This window comes from Rhamphochromis longiceps, linkage group LG3 (assembly GCF_057381845.1).
Source record: "Rhamphochromis longiceps isolate RC_006_pf linkage group LG3, R_longiceps_female_GT1.1, whole genome shotgun sequence".
Lineage (NCBI taxonomy): Eukaryota > Metazoa > Chordata > Actinopteri > Cichliformes > Cichlidae > Rhamphochromis > Rhamphochromis longiceps.
Genome location: NC_140559.1, coordinates 5,652,828 through 5,669,804, shown reverse-complemented (window position 1 = coordinate 5,669,804; position 16,977 = coordinate 5,652,828). Strand labels below are relative to the sequence as shown.

At 42.2% G+C, this 16,977-nt stretch overlaps 1 protein-coding gene and 1 long non-coding RNA gene across 3 annotated transcripts in view; both read right to left on the bottom strand.

The window, feature by feature from the left end:
* The window catches only part of LOC146672644 (uncharacterized), a 216,399-nt gene extending 202,864 nt beyond the window's left edge, over positions 1-13,535 (bottom strand). For both annotated transcript variants that reach the window (XR_014908417.1, XR_014908420.1), the window contains exon 1: positions 12,051-13,535. This is a non-coding gene — a long non-coding RNA (uncharacterized LOC146672644). The remainder of the gene's footprint in view (positions 1-12,050) is intronic.
* LOC146672638 (protein NLRC3-like) overlaps positions 1-16,977 on the bottom strand; it is a 183,158-nt gene that overhangs the window by 42,389 nt on the left and 123,792 nt on the right. The window lies entirely within an intron of this gene.

Below are 16,977 nucleotides of genomic sequence, written 5' to 3'. Positions count from 1 at the left end.
GGCGGGGTAGACCCTGGACAGGTTGCCAGTCCATGGCAGGGTCGTCATTCAGATATGTATGTTTGGATTGTGGGTGGAAACCCACACAGAAACAGGGAGAACATGCAAACTCCACACAAAAAGGCACCCGGTTGACCCTGGGAATTGAACAGAGTCTTTCTAGCTGTGAGGCAGCAGCGCTAACCACTATACCACCGTTTAGTCTAACTTTTAAGCCTTCTTCAGATAAATATTGATAATTTTATGCTTTGGATTATCTGGTCTTGTTAGTATAATGACCTCTTTTTTGCCTAATATATGATGTTGGATAAATGAAATGTACATAATTTTTTTTTAACTATAATAAAAACGGACATTATCTTGGTAACATCAAATGACTGGAGCATAATTTGTCAACTACTCTGAAAATAAGTTCTACAGTAACAGTCAAAGACACAACTTCTCATGTGTCACATTTCTATTTATTCAAAACACTTAAGCATTGCTGTATTTTATACAGCTACTCCACAATTCAAAGTACAGGCTACTGAATTTCTGAGTTTCTAGACCAGACACAGAGCTCACACAACAGGCTTCAGGCGCCATTTTGGTGACTTTAACCATATTATTGATTTTAATATCTGTCTAGCTGACATTAGTTTATGTACGCAGCACGCAATATAGCCACATATTTTACAGGCCAAATTATTTGGGAGCACCTTCACTTAATTGTAACAGTGGTTTTGTTAGGAAAACAGTTCTTTATACCAGATACTAAACTGCGTTAACGTCAAAGGCTAACGTATCTAACCATTACTGTTAGCACAACATTAACAGCAAGCTACAATGACGAGTAACAAAAACAAAACAATAAAAAGGTTTTATGAAAATGTTTTACCTTTTCCAACAGTCCAGGAATCCAGAATCCTTTAAAGACCAGCAGGTACTGAAGACTGTTATCCACTGGCAACGTCCGAGAGAAAGTTTTCTTTCCGTTAGAAAGTTCAAGGCTCGCGCGATCTGTGTGCGCATGCGCATCCCTACAGTTGCCCCCCCCCTTTGGTTGTACTACGTGTTCTAACGTCTCTCTCACTCTCCATGTCTCTCTCTCTCCCTGTCATTTATTTGGCTTGGCACATATAATAATAAATTGCGCAGTGATAAACAAGTACTCAGATCACATGTGCAATTATTATTTACTTATATTATTTTATAATTTGACTTTACATACTGCTGGGTAGCTTGTAAAGCTCACAGTAACTAGTATTATCATTATGATATATGTTGTATATATATATATATATATATATATATATATATATATATATATATATATATATATATATATATATATATATATGTAGAGAGAGAGAGAGAGAGAGCGAGAGAGAGAGAGCGAGAGAGAGAGAGCGCGCGCGAGAGAGAGATCTGATATAGATCAGTATCTGAATCTGTCTAATATCCCCCGAATGGATTGTTTAGATTGTTAATTTATAAATTCACCATATTCATAAACGGCTTAATAATAAATTCTATATTCTGTTACCACATTATTTGTGATCAGTGGGTTTGCAGGGTGGGTGCTGGGGGTCTTCAGGCTTTGGCCCCCACCCCTGCCACCAGAATATTTTTGAGCAAGTGTTTCTAACTTTAATTTGAATATTCAGTATCCCACCATCTGCCCCCCCCCCCCCCCCCCCCTCCGCACACAAACAAAACACACAGTATAATTCACACCCTCATTAAAGTGAATATTATTTATGCCATTTTACACCAACAAACTCAGATAGCTAAGGATGAAGAACCTTTTGTTCTTTAAAGAACCATTTGTAATAGCTGAAGAACCATCTTCAAAATAAAAAGGTTCTTTGACGTATGATGGTTCTTTAAAGAACCATAGAGACATCAGAAGAACCATTTAAGAACCCTAATTTTTCTGAGTGTAGCTTTGAATAAAATTTCCCGTAAGTCTTCCCAAAAAAATTGGAAGAAATTAACTGTAAGCCCATCTGGACCAGGGGATTTATTAAGTGCCATTTTCTTAACAGATGCATCTAACTCTTCAATTCTGAAGTCAGATTCACATAATTCCTTAAATGATTCATCAATTTTAGGGATCAGATTATCTATTTGATCAAAAAAGACATCACAATCTGCTTGGGAGAACTGTGAGGAGTATAAATTGGAATAGAATGTATAAGTTTCATTTTCCAAAATTTTAGGGTCGTCACATTCAATGCCATCAATTAACAGAGAAGATATAAAATTTCTTTTCTGTCTGCTCTTTTCTAAATTAAAAAAATATGAAGAATTTCTTTCCCCCTCCTCAATCCACTTGGCCCGTGAACGCACAAAAGCTCCTTCTGCTTTATTTAGGTAGAGCTGATCTAATTTAGTTTGCAACTCCATAAGTTTACTCCTTTCTTGGGTATTTAGATCATCTTTACTACAGCAATAAGTAATTTCTTGGAATAATTTACATTCATATTCTCTTTGCTTTTGACTTATGGTTTTACTGAATTGAATACTAAATTCTCTAATTTTGAATTTAATGAATTCCCATTTACTGGTATAGCCTACAATTAGATGATCAGCCATAATATCTTTTATAATTTTTCTGACTATGTCGCAGTAGTCTTCATTTTGTAAAAGTTTGGCATTGAACTTCCAATAAGTTCTTTTATTTGATTGTCTAATTTCCGATTCTAAGCACAGTTCAATAAAGCAATGATCAGATAGAGGTGCATTTGACATCACAACTTTTACAGTGTGCCTAAGAATGATGTCACTTCCTAGCCAATAGTCTATTCTAGATTTACAAGCTCCATTTGGTTTAAACCAAGAAAAGCTCTTAAATCCTGGATTTCTTACTCTCCAAATATCTGTCAAGTTGTTATTTATCAAAAAATCTATAATTAGGTTATTTTTTTGTGGTCTACCTGTCCTTGAGGGCCATCTATCAGTCCATTCATCAGGAGTCATGTTCCAATCACCACCCATTAAAATGTATTCTGTAGGGTATCGATCTTTAAGTTCAAAAATATTTGAAGTTATATCTTCTAACATAATTTTATTCTGACTTTCATTATTATATCCATAAACGTTGACTAAAATGAAAAACAAACTTTCAACTCTCATTACAGCAATCAACCAATGACCATTCAAGTCAGTCCGTTGTAGTACAAGATCCCCAGGAAAGTTATTGGATAAAATTGCTACACCCCCCGACCTCGTTGAGCCATGGCTAAACAGGATTTTGCTACCCCATTGGTTTGACCAAAAAGATACATCACTATCAGATGAATGAGTCTCTTGTAGAAAAATACAGTTTGATTTTTTACTTTTGCAGTACAAAAATAAGGCTTTTCTTTTAACAGATTCTCTTAAACCCCTAACATTTAAAGAACCAAAACAAATGTTAACATTCAACATGAACTATAGACAGAATATCACTCACCACGTGAGAAAAAGAAGAAAAAAAAAAGTACTAAATGCTGAGCTCCTTAGACCGCTAACAAGTTTCCACTATTTCAGTTTTTGTCATTTTTAGTTCTCCTGTCTTTCCTAAACTTTGCGTCCATCAATGAAGGCATGTGGACCACGAAAGTAGGCCCGTTTACCCGCACGTCTTGCTTCCTCCACCAGAGGCCATAGGCGCTGTCGATCTTGTATGTCCTTCTGCGGCAACATCTCTGCGAAACTGATGCCTTCTTGCTTGCAGGTTGAAGAGTCTTTGGTGCGCCTCCACAACTCTTCTTTAATTCGCCTCTGTGTGAATAGAATAATGATGTTTCTGTTTCTGCCATCAACTCGTTTCCCTAAACGGTGGACAATATCAACGGCCTCTTCTAAGTTCAAGTCAGGGGCAATCTTCTGAAGCGTTTGCAAAACCTTCACTCTAATGTTTTCATCTTTGTCTTCCTTCATCCCTTTCAGTTTTAGGCACCACCTCATTCGGTAGCGCTCCTGTTCTCTCACTCTTCTTTTCAAGTCTTCATTGTCTTTAAGCAGCTGTTCATTCGCATTTGCCAGTTTAACAACTTTCAGTTTGCAATCAACTATCTCTGCAGCATTAAACTCTACAGCCTTAGCCAAGCTGGCAACCATAGCTGCACTTTGTCTGTTTTGTTCCTTGATATCCTCCAGTTGTGCTTCAAATTTTTTGTCAAGTCCCATAATGGCTTCAAAAATAGTTTTATTGGAGATATCGTCTTCCTTCTCTGAAGATTTTGTTCTTTTCTCCTCTGGCGGTTGTTTTGAAGGAGTTGGCGGCGCCGAGTCTGCTCCCCGTTCTCGCTTGTTTAAGCCCACGTTGGCAGCTTCAGTGTTAGCATAGCCATGGTCACTGACTTTAGCATGCGACGACGTCTTAACATTGGGGTTTGACGGCACAAATTGCAGCTTTGCATTCTTAATAACCTTTTGGGCATCCATAGTTATAATTCGAGTGGAAAGAGAATGAAGTTACTTAGTAAATTTTGCGGTCTTTCGGAGCTCCTGAAAAAAACACGACTGTTCAAGCCGCCATCTTGGTGCCTCCCGATAGAGCGATATAGTCAGAGGCCCTTTCTCAATTCTAAGTACGCAAGTATGTACTCGCGTTCTCGGCGAGACCGGATTTGCCGAGACCGCACGGGAGCACGGACTTGCCGGAAACGGGAGCACGGACTCGCAATTTGTACAATTGGAACACCGGCATACTTGATGATGTCACAGGTCCAGAGTTTTTACTGCCGTCCCCTCTTAATTTAACTGTGAGTAATATGTTATGAAGCTTAACTTTAATCACAGCCAAACCGGTTTACTCAGGAACAAATAAAACACTGAAATAAGCCAAACATTAACATTTAGAAGTGATCTAAGTGACTTATATATCATGTTTAACCTCAGTGGTGAAATCTCTATTAATAAAAATAGTGTACATGTACATACGTGTACATACCTTAATAAAAGGGGTGAAAACGATGTGCTGGGAGTCCGCTGTTCTCGCCGGCTCTAATGATCCTTGACCTCGCTGTCTGCTATGGAGCTGGCGGGTCACAGACGTCTCCGAAAACGTCGGAGCGCGTTTGGAAATATATGATATCTTGATAAATCGAGCAGATATTTGAAGTTTACACAGCTACATTCTCGCTTGAAATAACTTAAATGTTTATTTTGTGACCCAGAAAGAGTAATATTTAAAAGTTTTCAGCCCCGCTCGTCCGCCATTGCCGCGTTTGAGTTTTGGACGAAATGCATTCTGGGATATTTAGCTGTACCAAGTCCACACAACTCACCACCGATGCATGCTCGATAAAACGGGCGGAGCGAGAACTCGGCTTGATGCGTACTTCGAATTGGAACAGTACTTGGTCTCCGACTGATGACGTATCACGAGTAGACGACAACGCAAGTACGCACATTGAGAAAGGGCCAAAATCTCTATGTTATCTCCTGAGAACAAATAATATGATGTGGGTGTGTCTGCAGGCTTCAGCACTGTGAGCATTAAACACAATAAAAGACTCACAAGTTCCTGCTCAAAGGTCAGCTGCCTTCAGATCAATCATTAACCTGCAGCAGGTTGTGGCCTGATGTGTTTGTAAGAGTTTCACTTTCAGGAGGAGAAGATTTAAACGAGTCACACAAATGTGAACTACAATGTCTGTGACACACAATTTAGTGCAACCTGCATGAAATCTGACCTGAAGAAATCCAGTCTTCTGCCTGTTGTGGTTGTGACAGCTGCTCGTAGGAGAGTTTGTTTGTAGGAGGTGGAGATGTTCTCAGATCAAGTGCGTAATCGTCTCTTTGTGTAGACGCTAAAAGCTGTGAGCCAAAACTCTCTGCTCTGAAACTCTTCACTCAGTCCTCACGCTGAGAGTTTAGAGGCTGAACTTCTTGTTCCTCCATAACACTTTTCATGAAACAGCAGAAATGAGCTTGTGTTTCTCAGCAGTGCGCACACAGAGAACCGATCCTCTCTGCTCAGTCTGAACAAATCAAAGTGAAACGTCAGTGAAAACACAGCTGCTGATCAAACTGTGTCAGATTAATGCCTCAATGTTTCACTGTGACGTTAAAAAATACATAAAAATGATTTAAAGAAGTAGGAGGCAGATTTTCACAATAAGTGCACTTTGTTTTTAATTCAGTTAATGTCAAACTGTCATCAACACCTCTGTGTTGTCTCTGAGCAGATTCAGGCATTACTCAAATAATAACGGCTTTTTTTCACTATTATACTTTTCATTAGTCTCCAGGTTGATGATTATAAACAGAATTATTAAAGTTTTTATCATTTCAGGCTGAAAATCAACATGAATTTGGTTCTAATCAAAGAAGCTCCTTTAATGTGTGTCATTAAAATCCTCACACAGACTTAAAAAGGCGACATTAACATTAAAATAAATGAAAGAAGCTTCAGCTGAGAGCTTCATGCAGTCATCATCAGCAGCTCATAGCAGTCACAGCTCTTTATTACGCAGCTTTGCAGGAATTAAAGTGGCTGAAGTGTCAGAGTTTGTGTGAGAAGCTGCTTCATGGACAGCTGTACACACGTCTTTATTATTTCTTCATAAATCAAACACACAGGTTTGTCTGCAGATGATTTAAAGTGTGTCGTTGTGCAGTTAAAGCTGTTTGTGTGACGCCCTGACCTCCTGTGAATGAAACAGCCAATCAGATCCATCAGAGAGAGAGCAGGAAGTGTTGTGTGTTTGTGACAGAACAAGGAAACAGTGATGATGATGAACATAAAGGTCCTCTGATGTTTCCTGTTACAGTAACGCTTGTTCATCTGTTGCTCTCCTACACTTTCCTATAAATAAAGGAGAAAAAGTCCGTTTAGTTTCATTTCCTACAGCTCAGAGTTACACTTCACATTATATATATATATATATATATATATATATATATATATATATATATATATATATATATATATATATATATATATATCAGCCACCTCCTGTACATGGATGACATCAAGCTGTATGCCAAGAGTGAACGAGACATCGATTCACTGATCCACACTACCAGGCTATACAGCAATGACATTGGAATGTCGTTCGGACTGGAGAAGTGTAGTCGGATGGTAACAAAGAGAGGGAAGGTAGTCAGAACTGAGGGGATTGAACTACCAGAAGGCAACATTGCAGACATAGAGGACAGTTACAAGTACTTGGGGATCCCACAGGCGAATGGGAACCATGAAGAGGCCGCTAGAAAAGCTGCAACCACCAAGTACCTGCAGAGGGTCAGGCAAGTCCTGAGGAGTCAGCTGAATGGTAAGAACAAGATCCGGGCCATCAACACGTACGCCCTGCCCGTGATCAGGTACCCCGCTGGGGTAATAGGCTGGCCAAAGGAGGAGATAGAAGCCACTGAAATAAAGACAAGAAAGCTCCTTACCATGCATGGAGGGTTTCACCCCAAATCCAGCACCCTGAGGCTGTACGCTAAGCGGAAGGAAGGGGGCCGGGGACTGGTGAGTGTCAGCACCACAGTCCAGGATGAGACAACGAACATCCAAGAATACATTAGGAAGATGGCCCCAACTGACCGAGTGCTCAGTGAATACCTCAGGCAGCAGAAACCCAAGAAAGAGGAGGGAGACGAGGAACCATCATGGAAGGACAGGCCCCTGCACGGTATGTACCACCGGCAGATAGAGGAGGTGGCTGATATCCAGAAATCCTACCAGTGGCTGGACAAAGCTGGACTGAAAGACAGCACAGAGGCACTAATCATGGCAGCACAAGAACAAGCTCTGAGCACAAGATCCATAGAGGCTGGGGTCTATCACACCAGGCAAGACCCCAGGTGCAGGCTGTGTAAAGATGCCCCAGAGACAATCCAGCACATAACAGCAGGGTGCAAGATGCTAGCAGGCAAGGCATACATGGAACGCCATAACCAAGTGGCCGGCATAGTGTACAGGAACATCTGTGCGGAGTATAACCTGGAAGTCCCGAGGTCAAAATGGGAGATGCCCCCAAGGGTGGTGGAGAATGACCGAGCTAAGATCCTGTGGGACTTCCAGATACAGATGGACAAAATGGTGGTGGCTAACCAACCGGACATAGTGGTGGTAGACAAACAGAAGAAGACGGCCGTAGTGATCGATGTAGCGGTTCCGAATGACAGCAATATCAGGAAGAAGGAACACGAGAAGCTGGAGAAATACCAAGGGCTCAGAGAAGAGCTCGAGAGGATGTGGAGGGTGAAGGTAACGGTGGTCCCCGTGGTAATCGGAGCACTAGGTGCGGTGACTCCCAAGCTAGGCGAGTGGCTCCAGCAGATCCCGGGAATAACATCGGAGATCTCTGTCCAGAAGAGCGCAGTCCTGGGAACAGCTAAGATACTGCGCAGGACCCTCAAGCTCCCAGGCCTCTGGTAGAGGACCCGAGCTTGAAGGATAAACCGCCCGCAGGGGCGTGCTGGGTGTTTTTATATATATATATATATATATATATATATGCCTCTCCCCACCGCAGGGAAAAGGGTAACACCACCTGGGTCTGGGTGCAGTTCCCCCCTCCAGGGGCAAGGGTACCTAGACCCGGTTTGTAGAGTACGCTTGGGGAGTGTGATCGTGTGTACAACGTCTCTTTATGTCTGTCTCCACGTTGGTTGAGTGTGGAGTAAGTGCACATGAGAGCATGAGGGTGGGAATGGATGTTTGTATATGTGTGTGCCTGTATGTCTGTGTCTATATGTCAGGTTGGGTATCAGACGCCACCTCTCTGGGGACATCTCGGGCCCTCCAAGGTTTGGAGGCCTATCTCCACCCACCACCACTTCCCCTCCCAGTAATGTTATTACTGGGAGGGGAAGTATTTAGTATTTAATATTTAGTATTTACTGTCATATTCCCATATATCACTCTTCACTCTGCTGACCCATGACTGCACTCCATCATACAGCTCCAACCTCTTCATCAAGTTTGCGGACGACACAACGGTGGTGGGTCTCATTAGCAACATGGATGAGACCGACTACAGAAGTGAGGTGAGACGCCTGGCCACGTGGTGTGCTGACAACAATCTCTCTCTGAATGTGGAGAAGACGAAGGAGATTGTTGTGGACTTCAGGAGAATGCACACCCAACATGCTCCTCTGACCATTGACGGAGCGTCTGTGGAGAGAGTGAGCAGCACCAAGTTCTTGGGTGTGCACATCACAGAGGATCTCTCCTGGACGTACAACACCACAGCACTGGCCAAGAAATCACAGCAGCGTCTCTTCTTTCTCCGCAAACTAAGAAGAGCAGGAGCACCAGCCCCCATCATGTACACTTTCTACAGAGGCACCATCGAGAGCATCCTGTCGAGCTGCATCACTGTGTGGTTTGGAGCCTGCAATGCGTCCTGTCATAGAACCCTTCAACGCATAGTGAGAGCTGCAGAGAGGATCATTGGTGTCTCTCTCCCCTCCCTCCAGGACATTTACAGCACCCGTCTCACTAAAAAAGCCCTTTGCATAGCGGCTGATCCCACGCACCCAATGCAAAGCTTCTTCAAGCTGCTGCCGTCGGGGAGGAGACTGCGGAGTCTCCAGGCCAGGACCAGCAGGCTGAAGGACAGCTTCATCCATCAGGCTGTCAGGAAGCTTAACTCCCTCCCGATTCTGCCCCCTCTCCCCTCTCTCCTCCACGGTCTCACTGAACTCTGTCACACACACACAAACACACACACTCTCTGACTCACTCACTGGCCTGCACCAGTTACCAGTCACTTTGTGGAGCATTGGACTGCCATTACCTCATAAGACTTTGTTGTTACACTTTCTCTTACCGTACACTACTAAATCTCCATTTGCACTATTTGCCTATTTGCACTACTCTGCCTGGTTTACACTCAATGTCACTTACCCATTATATTGTATATTATATAGCTTTCTTGTTATATGTAAAATTGTATTTATTTAAATTTTTACTTTTTAATTATTTTACTTGCATTTTTAATCACTTTTATATTTAAATATATTTAAATGTTCATTTGCTATTTATCTAGGGATTGAGAGTAACGCAATTTCTATTCTCTGTATGTCCTGTACATGTGGCAGAATCGACAAATAAAGTTGACTTTGACTTTTTGACTTTGATCATTGTGATGTTGTTTATTCTATTATTCTTGTTTTCTTCTGCTTGTTTTCTTTTTTTTTCTCAACAGGTGATCCAGGTGATCGATAGATGCATTTTTTTCTGCCCATTCTGTTGGTTTTTGTTTTTTGCCCTTCTCCCCCGTCCCTCTTCTCAGCTGTTTCTCTTTCCCTCTTTCTTTCTCCCCTTCTTTCCTCCAGTCAAGTCTGTCCCGTATTCAGCAAGTGAAAATAAAATAAACAATAAAAGGTGAATCAAACGGACCATTATGGCAAGGCTGGGATGGTCAATTTGGTAAAGTAAATCCGTTGGGCATCTTTCTTTGCCTTTAGACAACAATTCAAAAGAGCCAAACGGGACAGGCAGAAAAAAAAAATTTCTCCCCTGTTACATTCACATTTTCTCCAACATTCTCTCAACAACACTGTAATTTCATCATCAACATATAGCCTGTAACTACAGTTTTCTTCATACAAAATCTCAGTAATCCTGTGGTAGAGAAACATCATTAAGTTGTGTCCTGCTATAAATCACATGATCAAATCACATGATTAACCATCGGCTGTAAAAAGAAATGTAAATGTTAGCGCTGCGCAGGTGTATACACTCTTTCTCACAGTAATCTCTGTGAGCAACACAAGGTAGTGAATGACACACACATGGTAAATTCACAGACACAGAAAAATTTAAACTAAAAAGGTTAAATTTTCAGAGTTCACATAGTCATGTGACCCAAGTTTCCTCCTGTGGTCTCCTTCTGCTCCTGCAACAGAGACACACACAGAGATACATCCACACCTTTGTCAGGTGGGGGTTGACTTCACACAATGGTGTTAAGTCAGTCAGTCAGTTCCCCATTTATTTTAAAATTCTCACTCATTCACTCAGTGATTCCTTCTTTTGCTGATTGTGGAAATTATCGTCGCATTCGTTTCCACGCTCAGCAAAACGACATCATTTCAAAAAGAAAAAGAATTTAGACTGGATTTCCTCGTTGAATCCTTTTGGACAGGAACTTGTTTCCTGATTGTCCCAAATAAGTGGCTTTCTCCTGAGCCCATTTTAATTTTGGAGAAGCTCACTTTGCAACAGTTTTCTCGACGACGCTTCGATTCTAATCGTGCAGATCTGCTCAAACAGAGATCATCAAACAAAACTTTCAGTGCACCATGAAAGTAACAAAATAAAAGAAAGAAAATAAAGGAAATCAAAGGAAAGAAAGGCCTTGTTTAAGTCATGACACGTGTTCTTCATGCCAGGGGGATAAATCGTAACAACCCAATTGGCAGGTTCAACTTAGTAACAAAAGACAAATCAACAGCCAGTTTAATCTCAAACATTCATCCAATCAGCCATACACACAACATACAGCATAACCCTGTTGTCTTAGCACATAATAAGTTTCTTCTCATGTAACTAATATGCATGTAGGGTTGGTATAGTTAATGCATCTTCAGTATGTTTTTGTGGTCCTCTCTCATCACACTTTCATTATTCTCATCACTGCTTAAAACAACACACATCTCTCTCTGTTTTTTTGTTTTTTTTAATCTGTACTTTTCTCCAAAACAGAAAGTAGCATTACAGCTGTTTCAGACTGAGAAACACCAAACACTCTTCGTGCTATCATTCATCCACACAACTATTTTATTTCTTTTCGTCCACTGGGCAGGTGACCTGCAGAATCACGTCTGCCCCAGCTGGATACCTTTTCACACACACCATGACGTCAAACACGCTCACACTCACGGACTGGATCAGGAGAAAAACTTTCTTCATCTTCACACTCTGTTACAGAAACACCATATGTTTTTTTTTTTTTTGTGTTGTGTCAGGGATGGATATGTGGTTGTAACGTTTGTGTTCACTAACTTTACTTTCTGTTTCCTACCCTGCCTAGTCTGTCTTGGACTCAATGTTGCTCCTAATGTCTCTCCATACTCAGCCTTTAATTTCTCCTCCACCTCTGCCTCTGCTCTCTCACGCTCTTCTCTGGCTCTTCTTTCTGCTAACATTCTTGCTCTTCCTAATGCTTTTCTACGGTGTTGTTCTAGAGTAGTTGCAGTGGATTGAGCTGTAGTTTCATCCTCAGGTTTCACAAGAACTTCTTGCAATATTGCTCTTTTAACATTCTGTGCTTCTCTCCTCTTCTGAGCCTGCTCCAGCCACAACTTAGCAACTGCTAACTGCAATTCCTTCCTCTGCTTCGCTTTACCTGTTTTACCTGCTACACTTACAGCTATTCTTTCTACCAGCATTTTACACTTAACTTCCACTAATGTCCCTTCAAATCCATATTTCTCACACCAACAACCTACATACTGCGTGCTGCCTGGTAAAACTTTCTCCATAAATTTTACATCCCCTTCTAAGGCAGACTTACACATTTTATTCTCCATTACAAGACAACAATCAGCCACACTCACGCAGACCACGTCTGGCCCGCACACACACACAACATAGGCCTATCGCTTGCGTCTGCACGCACAGCTAGCGCTCTCTGTTGAAAACTCTCAAACGCCCCATATGGCGGAGAATTCAACCTTCGGACACTCTCTAACGCCCCCAAATGGCGGAGATTCCGGACACTCCTCACGGCGGAGCTACCGAACCTAGGTTATTTCCACGCCCCAAACGGCAGAGAAGCCTGTGTCTCTGTTACGCGGCTAGCGCGCTTCCATTACCTGCGGTCAACGCAGGGTCACGTAGCCGCTCTCTAAGGCCTTCTGTACTAACTGTTTGTTTACGTTCATGGGAAGAGTCTCTGGATCCCGTCAATCGTCATCCATCCCGAGGGGAGTTCAGGCGCAAACTTCCCGGCCTGGTGACAAAGCAAAGTGAAACACCAGGGCTTTACGTCAATCATCCCAGACGTTGCGGTGGCGTCCTCTCCCTCTCCTCGGTGGATGCAATGTGTTAGGCTCCGGCTCGGAGGACCAAATAAATGTTGGGTCTGTGTTTCCACAAGCCCCGCTAATTCTAGAGACTTATTCATCATGAAGAAAACAAGACAGTCGATCGATCGATTACTTGTGCAAGGGAGGCCTCGTCTGTGTCCACCACGAAAATGACCCCGATGATGGCCTCCTCTCGCTGCCTTTTATTGACAAACTTCAAACAATAGTTTACTAAACACCTCCCCTTGCAACCCCCTTTGGTTACAAAGACAAGGCACTGTATGTAAATGTATACACTGAGTGTGTGTGTGTGTGTGTGTGTGTGTGTGCGCGCGCGCGCGCGTGCGTGTGTGTGTGTGTGTCAGACCTCCTGCTGACCAAAGGGTCATAAACCCAGGAAGCTTACATCAAAAGAAACAGGTCTTCCAGATAGGATGTATCTACAATAAAACCTCCCCCAGCACAGAGTGGTTGGAGAGGTGGTCAGGATCAAAGGAATGGCTTTGATCCTACTGCTTGAACTAAGACTGTACAAATTTAAGAAACACAATGGCGACATTCAACAATTAGACTTAACAAGACGTTTTCAAAAATATCAGTTTTCAGTGAAAACGCCGTTTACGTGTGGATGAAAGGCGCAAACGCTCAGAAAAATCTGCGTTTTCAAAAATCCCGATGTAAGTGTGGGCGTGGCCTTACTTAGCTTTGATGCTGCCAACGTGGTCACTGGATAAACTGAAGTAACCGGTCAAGGCAGCAGTGGCAGAGCAACCCTTATATTCGGTTTCTCATGTTTAAAAAATACTCAGTTACAGCGCATGTTTAAACAGATGATCTTTGTAGGTGGGATCAACCTGCTCTCAGCAAGAAGGTCGTGGGTTTGAATCCATGTCTGATTCTCTCCTGGTACCCTGACATCCTCCCACAGGTTAACTGCTTCTTGCCTAATAACAGCTGGGATAGGGTTACACACACACAGTCCTGTTTTCATATCTCCGTGGGGACATTGATGTAATGCTTTACCTAACCCTAAAAACTGAATGCCTAACCCTAACCTTCAGCCCTAAACCTAACCACAACCTAATCGTACCTCTGACACTAAAACACCATGTTTAGTCTCAAAAACGCCTTCAAACTCTTGGCGACAAGTGGAGTCACGTTCCAGTTTCTGTAAACATGGTGCAAACACACACACGACCCTGAGCTGAAAAGATGGATGGATGTGTAAAATCCATATTGCTGCTGTTCACAGCAGGACTTTGTTTAGCTTCTGTTCAGAATGACAGGAGACAAAAAGCCCAATGGGTCATATATTGCACTTACAAATGAGAGGATGCCTCGCCTAGTCGTTGGCACAGGTTTTTCAGTTATCCTGATCTTGAATACATCTGTCTCTGTGCACCAGTTCACTCCTAGGACTCTTTCATCTGGTAGTGCATCATGTCTTGTTACCACAGCTGGAGTTGGTATACGGCGAGCTGTGAGAGGACAGAGATGGAGAACGCACATTTAACTCTTTAACAGGAGATACGTTATGACTAACAGACGACTGCTGTCTACATGATGTCTTTGCAGCCCTTATGCTACATGTTACACAACTTTTCTTCATGCCAACAAGACTGAGGTGCCACATAGTCGACACATACGGCTGATTATGATGCATGTTTTACTATTGCTATGTTCACATCATCTGCTTGGCTTTATCACTGAAAGCCTGGAGATCCTCTGACGTGTGCATGGCTGATGTGAAGTATGATTAGTCCTACATGACATCAGCAACAGAGGCAATGAAAGCTTTGTTGTTAACAGGTTGTAGGTAAAGTCAAATGTCTACTTCTACACTTGTGTTGGGTAAAGTTCGTCTCACTGCAGCAGATTTATATCTGTGCTTTCACAGGGCGTGATGTGGAGCTCAGCGCTGAGGTGCAGGTCTCCTTGGAGACGGCATCCTGGCTGAAAATATTATCATGCTTCCAAAACATTTCAGCTTTTATTTTGAAAGAAACAAGACTTGAAAACGAATCCCCTTCTTCCTCTTTGTCTTTGTTCTTCAGAGGAGTGTCACCTGGACAAACTCAGGGCTGTTCTAGAGCCTTTCTTATTATTTGACTCCATAGAAATAAAACTGAATCGAATCAAACAAAAACTCCCAAACAGCTAAAACACTTTGCTTTATTCTCTTTTTTAACAAATACGTTGAAGTCCATCCATAACAACACAGCTGAGATCTCCTTTGTAATCAAGTGTTTACATCCTTTGTACAGATCTGCATACAAAACAATCATTTACGTCCCACAGAAGTCTAGTTACACGTAACTATACAAGAACTGGTGAATGACAGAAACATAAGACACATGATCACAGGTGATAACAAAAAGAGAAAGAATTCATGTGTTAGTGATGTTTTTCAGCCCTGATGGCTCATGTTGGAGAAACAAGCTGAGGTACGTGGAAAGTTCACACACACAAGTGGGCGTGAGCGCACACACAGAGAGAAACACAACTGAAGCATCTGTTTGCTGTTTCTGCTTTCATCATCTCTGCTGCTGTGTCAGGCTGGGGTCTCTCAGTGACGTGGTTGAGGTGAAGTATGACGAGTATCCCTGATTCAGTCCATCGAGACAAAGGGCAAAGAAAGCTGTTGTTAACAAACTCTATGGTGATGTGGCATTTAGCTCTGACTCTACGCTCTGCTGAATCCTTTGAACCTGCTGATCAGTAAAGCTCTACGTGCTGCAGCAGATTGACCTCATCTGTGTTCACAGGTGTGGACCTCAGCGCTGAGGTGCAGGAGACTTTCATTCAGTTCTCCCTGCAAACAGCATCCAGCCTGGAAATACTGTCATCTTTCCCACAAATGGTGCTCTTATCTCAGAGAAGAAGTCTGATGTAAATAACTGCAATCAACAGTGATGTTCTGCACAGATCACTTTTCCATTTTGCTCTCTAGATGAGTCCCAGCTGCCTGACCTTGTGTCCAGGTGATCGTCTCACTGAGGAGCTTTTGTTCTGAAAATCTCACGTCCATCACCTGTTTCCTTTTTACTATCTCTGCTCTTTCTTTATTCACAATGCTCATAATATCACACAATTATATTCATCACCTGCATGTTTTTATCCAGCTGCTGTTAGAACCAAACAAATAAAAAGGATGAAAAGCCTGAAATCCTTTGATTTATTACATTTGAAACAAATATGAGAGCATCCCTAACAGCACAGCTGAGACCTTTGTTTTAATCAAGCCTTTGTATCGACACACTTGTAAAGATTCATATACAAAACATAATAGAATAAATCAATATAAAATACACATAATCACAAAAATGCAGCCATGTTGTGAGTTTGCATCTAAAACATGCATGTTTCCCTTTGTACAGGCAGATTTACAGCAGACAAAGCAACACGCTGATCGACTTTGACCGCTGCAAAAACAAAATACCCACCAAGTCTGAAGTCGATCAGAGGAACTGTTGACAGACTGACAGACAAACAGATGCTTGATTCATTAGTGCGATTAAATGTTCTTCTTTAGCAGCATCACTTCATGTGTTTGTGTTCCAGGAATAAAGGTCTGTTTAAACTGGACGTCTCCTCAGCATCACTCGTGCTGTCATGGTTTCAAAGCTGTGCAGAAAGAATCTGAGGGATGATACAGAGGTGACCAAAGTTACAAACATCCAGCTGTGCTGCAAATGTTTGCAGAGCTCCAAACTCTTTGGCTTTCTGCAGAGCAAGTATGGAAGAAGCACCTGAGCTAACTTCAGTTTAGACGATATGAGGAAAAATGCTGCTTCCCAAAGTTTCCTACAAGTATCCAGTTTATATTTAGAGAAGCGAAGGCTCTTTATCCTGACAACTACTCCCTGGTGGATCCCTGTCCTGTGACAGCAGCAAAGACTGTGTATCAGTATCATCAAAGCCACTTCAATAACCAGTGTTTAAAGCTCTCTAGCAGATGGACTTCAGTGGCAGCAGCCTCTGTCTGCTGTGTACAGAAGGTTCTCTGATGAAGCA